Below are 7,565 nucleotides of genomic sequence, written 5' to 3' on the forward strand. Positions count from 1 at the left end.
CAATTGAGTAGACTCTATAGTCTTATCAAAAATCAATTGGCCAGGGGAGTGGTTGTGGCTGGAGCAGTTGAGTACCTACATGGGAGGCCTGGGTTCATTTCCTGGTGCTTCCTAAACAAACAAACAAACAACAAGCAAAACTAACAAAAAAAAAAAACCAAAACAACACAACAACTCAGGGGAACTCAGTGACTAAGTGCTGGTTACCAACGTACAATCCCTGGCCCTAGTACCAAAAAAAAAAAAAAAAAAATTGGCCATAGATGTGAGGGTCTATTTCTGAACTCACTATTCAATTCTATTGGTCTGTATGTCTATTCTTGGCAAATAATATGCTATTTGACCATAGTAGCATTGTAATAAGTTTCAACATGAGGAAGTGTGAGTCCTCCAACTTCACTCTTCTTTTTCAAGATGTTTTTGGTCCCTTCAAAATAAATTGGATGATTGGCTTTTCCATTTCTGCAAAATAGGATGTTGGAATTTTAATTGGGATTTCTTGAATCTGTGAATCTTTTTGGGCAGAACTGATATCTTAATAATATTTAGTATCTAGCCCATGAACATGTAATGTCCTAATAATTTAGATCTTCTTTGATTTCTTTTAGCAAAGTTTGTGGGTTTCCATGTACAAGTCCTTTCATCCTTGGTTGCATTTATTCCTAGATGTTTGATTCTTTTAGTTGCCTGTGACAATTTGAAGCTGGGTGGAACCCAGAAGATCATGTCCTTAGAGCTAATCTATTCCTGTGTATGTAAACTTCAGTTAAGGGACTTTGATTATATTGCATGACCCAGAGTGGATCTTAACCCTCTTACTGGAGTCTTTTATAAATGGGAAAAACATGCAGAGACACAGAGAAAAATTCCTAGAAGTTGTGAGAGGAAGTCCCAGAAGCTGAAATCAGCAGAACCTGGGGGAGAGAAAATCACAGGAGCAGAGAGAAAGCTGAAGGCAGTCAGAAGCTCAAAGCAGTGGAGACTGGAGGAGAAGACAGAGACCAGCAGGTGCTACCTTTGTGCTCTGCCACATGCCTGATTGCCCACAGCTGCAGCTTGGAGAGAAAGCATCTCCTGATGATGACTTGGTTAAGACTTTTTTCTCAGCCTCAGAATTGTAAGCTGACAAATTAATAAATCCCATTGTAAAAGCCAACCCATATCTGGTATTGCCTAGGCAGCCTTTAGTAAATGAAAACAGCTGATATTGTAAATGGAATTTTCCCCTGATTTCCTCCTCAGATTGCTCATTACTAGGGTATAGAAACACTACTGATTTTTGCATCTTGATCTTGTGCCCCACACTTTGCTGAATTTATTAGGTCTAGTAGTTTTGTTGTAGTTTTGGGGAGCTTTCTGTATATAGAGTCATGTGCTCTGCAAATTTGGATGCTTTTTATTTCTTAGTCTTGACTAACTGCTCTGACTGGAACTTCTAGTACAATCTTGAATAACACTGCTGACAGTAGGCCTCCTTGTCTTGTTCCAGATCTTGGAGGGAAAGCATTTCAGTCTTTCATCACTGAGTGTGTTACCTGTGGGTTTTTCATATACGCTCTTTATCATGTTGAGGAAATTTCCTTCAATTCTTTTCAAAGTGTTTTTTTTTTTAATAAAGAAAGGATACTGGATTTTGTCAAATGCCTTCTCTGTGTCAGTTGAGTTGATTATGTTTTTCCTCTTTGCTTTGTTAATGGGGTATATTACCTTAATTGATTTTCTTATGATGAACCATTCCTGCATACCTGGGATAAAACCCACTTGAGCATGGTGTATACTTCTTTCAATATGCTCTTAGATTTGATTTGCAAACATCTTGCTGAGGTTTTTTCATCTATATTCATAAGAAAAATTGATAAGTAATTTTATTATCTTGTAGTATCTTTATCTGATGTTAGTATTAGGGTAATGTTGGCCTCATATAATGTGTTAAGTAGGGTTCCTTCCTGTTCAATTCTTTAGAAGAGTTTGAGCAGGATTGGTATTAATTCTTCTTGGTATGTTTGGGAGAAATTCACCTGTGAAGTAATGTGGTGCTGGGCATTTCTTTGTTGGGAGGGTTTGAATCTTGTGTAATTGGTCTGTTGAGATCTTCTATTTCTTTTAGAATCAGTGTAGGCTGTTTGTGTGTTTCTAGGAATTTGTCCATTCCATCTAGGTTGTCTAATTTGTTGGCATACAGTTGTTCATAGTATCCTCTTATGATCTTTTTATTTCTGTGGGGTAGGTAGTCATGTGTCCCCTCTCATTTCTGGTGCTATTTATTTGTATCTTTTCTTTTTTTTATTCTTTGCCTGTCTAGCTAAAGATTTATCAATTTTAGTGTTCTTCTCACAGAGCCATGTCTTGCTTTTATTAATTCTGTCTATTGTTTTTTTTATTCTTTATTCCTGCTCTAATCTTTGTTATTTTCCCCCTTCTACTTGCTTTGCTATTAATTTGCTGTACTTTTTCTAGTTCTTCCAGGTGTGCAGTTAGGTCTTTGATACTAGCTTCTCCTTCTTTGGTAATGTGAACATTTAAGGCTATAAATTTACCTCTCAGCACTGCATTGGCTGCATCCTATAAATTTTGATATGTTGTGTTCTTGTTTTCATATATCTCAAGATATTTACTGATTTTCCTAGCAATTGCTTCTTTGACCATTGATTGTTTAAGAATGTGTTATTTAACTCCACATATTTGTGGACTTTCCAGTTTTCCACTTGTTATTGATTTCTAGCTTCATTCCTTTATAGTCAGAAAAGATGCTTTGTATAGTTTCAACCTTTTAAAATTTATTGACACTTGTTTTGTTACCCAACATGTAGTTTATCCTGGAAAATGATCCATATACCCTTGAGAAGAATATATATCCTGCTGTTTTGGGGTGCAAAATTCTGTATATGTCTGTTTGGTCTAGTTTCTTTAATAAATTATTCAAGTTCTCTGTATTTTTATTGATCTCCGGGGTAGATGCTCTATATATTGATGAGAGTGGTGCATTGAAATCTCCAACTATTATTGTAGATTCCATTCAGTTTTTCCAGTGTTTGCATTGTGTATTTTAGGGCACCATGGTTAGGTCCATAAATATTTATGATTGCATTTCTTCTTGGTAGGTTGTCCCTTTTCTTAATATATAGTGCTCTTCTTTGTCTTTTGTAACAGCTTTTTCTTAACATCTATTTTGTCTGATATTAGTATAGCTATCCCAACTCTCTTTTGGCTACTTTTTGCATGGGATATATATTTTCATCCTTTCAATTTCAAACTGTTTGTGCTTTTGATTCTAAAGTGAGTCTTTTATAAACAACATATAGTTTAATCATATTTTTTTATTCATTCTTCCAAACTATGTCCTTTGATTGGAAGGTTTACTCCAATAACATTCAACGTTATTACTGTCAAGGTACACTTACTTAAGCCAATAGATTTGTCATATGACCAAGCAATTCCACTCCTGGGTATACCCAGAAGTACTGAAAACAAGGACACAAACTGATATATCCTTTGGTTTTTATATGTCGTATTTTTTTTTCTCTTTTTCTTTATTGCAAGCTATTTTTCTGTATAATTGATCTTTTGTGATGTATATCACTGATTCTTTTCTCATTTCTGTTTCTATATGTATGTTTTCTTTTTAAAAATATAATATTACATATTATCCCCTAGATAGCTTCCTTGTCTGTTTGCTTGTTGTTTTTACTTGTTGTTTTTGCTCATTGTGTTTCCTTGTTGCCCACTAGTTGTCTGCTCATTGTATACTGCTCCTTGTCTGTTTTTTTTTTCTTCAGGAGTCATCAGGAACCGAACTCAGGACTTCCCATGTGGGAAGTGGGTGCTAACTACTTGAACCACATCTGCTCCCTGCTTAATTTTTTTTATAGTTCCTTTTTTTAAAATTTATTGAAGTATATCATGCATACATAAACAATAAGTGTATAGTAATAGTTGTGAATTTACAAAACAAACATATATAACATCATACAGGAATATTCTAACTCACCCTACCACCAATACCTTGCATTGTTGTTAAAACTTTTAAACTAATGATTAAAGAGCATTGTCAAAATATTACTAATAACCAAAGTATTTTCTCCCCAACCCACCCTGTTATTATTATCTTTATAGTATTTATACATGAACATACATAAATAATAAAAGCATAGTAAAAGTTGTGAACTTACAAAGCAAACATGCATAACATCATACAGTGGTCCCATACATCAACCCTCCACCAATACCTTGCATTGTCATAAGACATTTGCTACAAATTATGAAAGAATATTGTCAAAATCTTACTGCTAATTATAGTCCTTATCTTACATTTGGTGTGTTTTTCACCAAATCCACCCTATTATTATTTTTTAAGTATATTTTTTATGACAGAAGTTGTAAACTTATAAATCAATCATGCACATGTGCATAATTCCCAAAAACACCCCTCAATCAACACACTACAATGTGATGGAACATTTGCTACAGATAAGGTAATATCATCTGATTGTTACCATGTCCATAGTGTACATTTGACTCACATTTTCCATACTGCCTCAGTATCAACACAGTACATCTTTGGCATAGATGCAAGAATATTATATTTTTACTGCTAACCACAGTCCATCGGTCACTCCAGTAGTAATTTTCCCATGCTTCTTCACATTCCCACCACCGTGAAGTGATGTACATTTGCTCTAGCTCACAAAGGACACTCTTGCATCTGTACTATCAACCACAATTCTCATGCACCTCTTGGTTTACTGTGCTAGTCAGTTCCTAGATTATTCTCTAGCATTCTGTCAATTTCCATTTACATACCTAGACTACCATTTTCAGTTACATCCCCATTTATAAAATAACTGTTTCTTCTAGAAGCTTTATGGTTCTTACTTTTATTTTTAGGTGTTTTGATCAATTTTGAGTTAATTTTTGGATATGGGGTGAGAAAGGAGTACTCTTTCCTTCTTTTGGTTACAGATATACAGTTATTTCAGCACCATTAGTTGAATGGACTATTCTGCCCAAGGTGTGTGTGTTTCACAGGCTGGTCAAAAATCACTTGACCATACATGTGAGGGTATGTTTCTGAACCATCACTTTGGTTCCATTGGTCTATGTGTCTGTCTTTATACCATGCTGTTTTTAACACTATAGCTAGGTAATATAATTAAAGGCTGGAGATGAGGGTTCACTTTTCCTTTTTATGATGTTTCTGGCTATTCAGGACTCCTTACCCTTCCAAATAAATTTGATAATCATGTCTTCAATTTTTAAAAAAAGGCTGGTGGAATTTTTATCAGGTTTGTATTGAATCTGTATATCAATTTGATTAGAATTGACATCTTGATGATATTTAGTCTCCCAGTCCATGAGCATGGAATATTCTTCCAGTTATTTAGAACTTTTTTGATTTCTTTAAAAATTGAGTTGCAGTTTTCTGAATACAAGTGCTTTACATCATTGGTTAAGTTTATTCCTATTTGAGTTTTATCTGTCATATTTTATTTTCACCACTCTTCTGACACTTTTAGTTACTTTTATTGTTATAATCTTCATTTCTAGATTCTCTTCCAGGCCTCTCTCTCCTGTCTTTCCTTTTCAGGTTCTAGCACACCCTTTAGTATTTCCTGAAAACCTGGTATTTTGCTTAGAAATTCTTTCAGTTTCTGTTTATCTGTGAATATTCTAATTTCACCCTCATTTTTGAAAGACAGTCTTGCTGATATAAGATTCTTGACTGGAAGTTTTTCTCTTGTAGTATTGTAGCAGTTTGATATGTTTATGAATTCCAAAAATAGATATTGGATTATGTTTGTAATCTGGCCTGTACCTGGATGTGATTAAGTTTATGATTAAGGCCTTGATTGGGCCATGCCATTAGGGTGTTGAGTGCCCACCCAGCAAGTGCTGGGAACTCACATATAAAAGGCATGGCAAAGAACATAGTTGAGAGTTCTTAATGTTGGAGTTTTGATATTGGAGTTTGATGCTGAATTCTTAAGCTGGGGCCCCAGGAAGTAAGCACACAGAGGAAAGAGAAGCAAGCCCCAGGAAGGAAGCTTGAACCAAGAGAAAAGCAAGGCCCTGGAAGGGAGGAACCAAGGAAGCCTGAACCCTTGCAGATGTCAGCAGCTATCTTGCTCCAACAAGTGCAAATACTTTGGTGAGGGAAGTAACTTATACTTTATGGTCTGATATCTGTAAGCTCCTACCCCAAATAAATACCCTGTATAAAAAACAACCAATTTCTGGTGTTTTACATCAGCACCCCTTGGCTGACTAATACAAATTTTGGTACCGAGGAGTGGGGAAGTGCTTTTGCAATTACTGAAATGCTGGAATGGTTTTATAAATGGATAAGGGGTATTTTTTGGAGGAATTGTGAGATGTTTGGAAGAGAAGACCTACAGTGCTTTAAAAAGACTGTTGATAGCAATATGGATGCTAAAGAGACTTTTTATGATGCTTTAGATGTAAATCATGAAATTATTATTGCCCTTGTTTCATGTCTCTTCCTTGAACTTCTTTTAGGATACTTTGGGTCTGTTGGCCTTTTTATATAGGTGATACCCATTGAGGCCCAGAAGGCCTGGCACTACAGCCATGCCTATCTGAGGCAAAATGCCCTTCACCAAGTTTTGCCAGTAGTTGGCTTCAATCAGGACAATCAGCTCCCTGTCAAACTGTAGTACTGCACCTGCTTCTCAGGCTCCAAGGTGTATAACTCCCTGCAGCTCTTCAGGGCTTGGGATTTTGATGGCCCCAAACACATATCTAGAAGGCTCTGCTCCAGACCTGGGATCACCTGCTTTTGGCCAAGTTCTACAACCAGAGGGTCTTGGGTTGAGGTGGTATCAATAACGTGTTCATCTACCAAACTGCCTGTGTACTGTGTGTGAAGTGTGTCTCCAAAGGCAGCGGGCTCTGCACATGGTTTGAGGGGTTCCACCAGGGTCTCCTCTTGGATGGTCCATATGGGACTTTTGGTTCTGAGTGCAGCCTCTGCCTGGCACCCTGCCCCACTGAGCAGCAGCAGCAGCTGGGGTGGGAAGAGTAAGAGATGTGTGGTCATGACTGGATGCAAGGCAGGACTCCAGGGTGGGCACCAGGACAGGCTGCTCAGGTGGCAGTGGCTAGGACAGCATTCCTTCTGGGCTTACATCTTGTGGGGCAGATGGAAGAAACTGTTTTGCTTGAGTTGTTGATACTCTGTTTTGGGGGATGTGCGTTGTCAATCATCATCATTTTGTTAGATGTCCTGGGTGAGTCCGATGACCTGGAAAGAAATGTTGACTGTAATTCTTCTGAGATTTGGGGCTCAACCAATATATGAACAGACAGAAGAGTTAAGTCTCTTTAAAGTTAAAATAAGCACTATACCCCTTTAAATTTAATTGGTATAGTGTTAATTATAGGAGCAAATAAAAGGGATGGAAGAATCATGTGTAGGAAAATTATGAGTTTGTTACATTGGGGAAATAGATTGTCACCTATCTTTCAAGGTAAGGCCCACCGACAGGGTGCTGATTTCAAGGGATTGTGTGCCTTGGCTATAGTGTCCTGAAGGCCCTAGAGTCTTCAGG

General features: G+C 36.9%; 1 pseudogene; it reads right to left on the reverse strand.

Moving 5' to 3' along the window:
• Positions 1–6,485: 6,485 nt before the first annotated feature.
• Positions 6,486–7,054, reverse strand: LOC101413710 (peptidyl-prolyl cis-trans isomerase FKBP11 pseudogene; annotated as a pseudogene).
• Positions 7,055–7,565: the final 511 nt, after the last annotated feature.

This window comes from Dasypus novemcinctus, chromosome 13 (genome assembly GCF_030445035.2).
Source record: "Dasypus novemcinctus isolate mDasNov1 chromosome 13, mDasNov1.1.hap2, whole genome shotgun sequence".
Taxonomy (NCBI): Eukaryota; Metazoa; Chordata; class Mammalia; order Cingulata; family Dasypodidae; genus Dasypus; species Dasypus novemcinctus.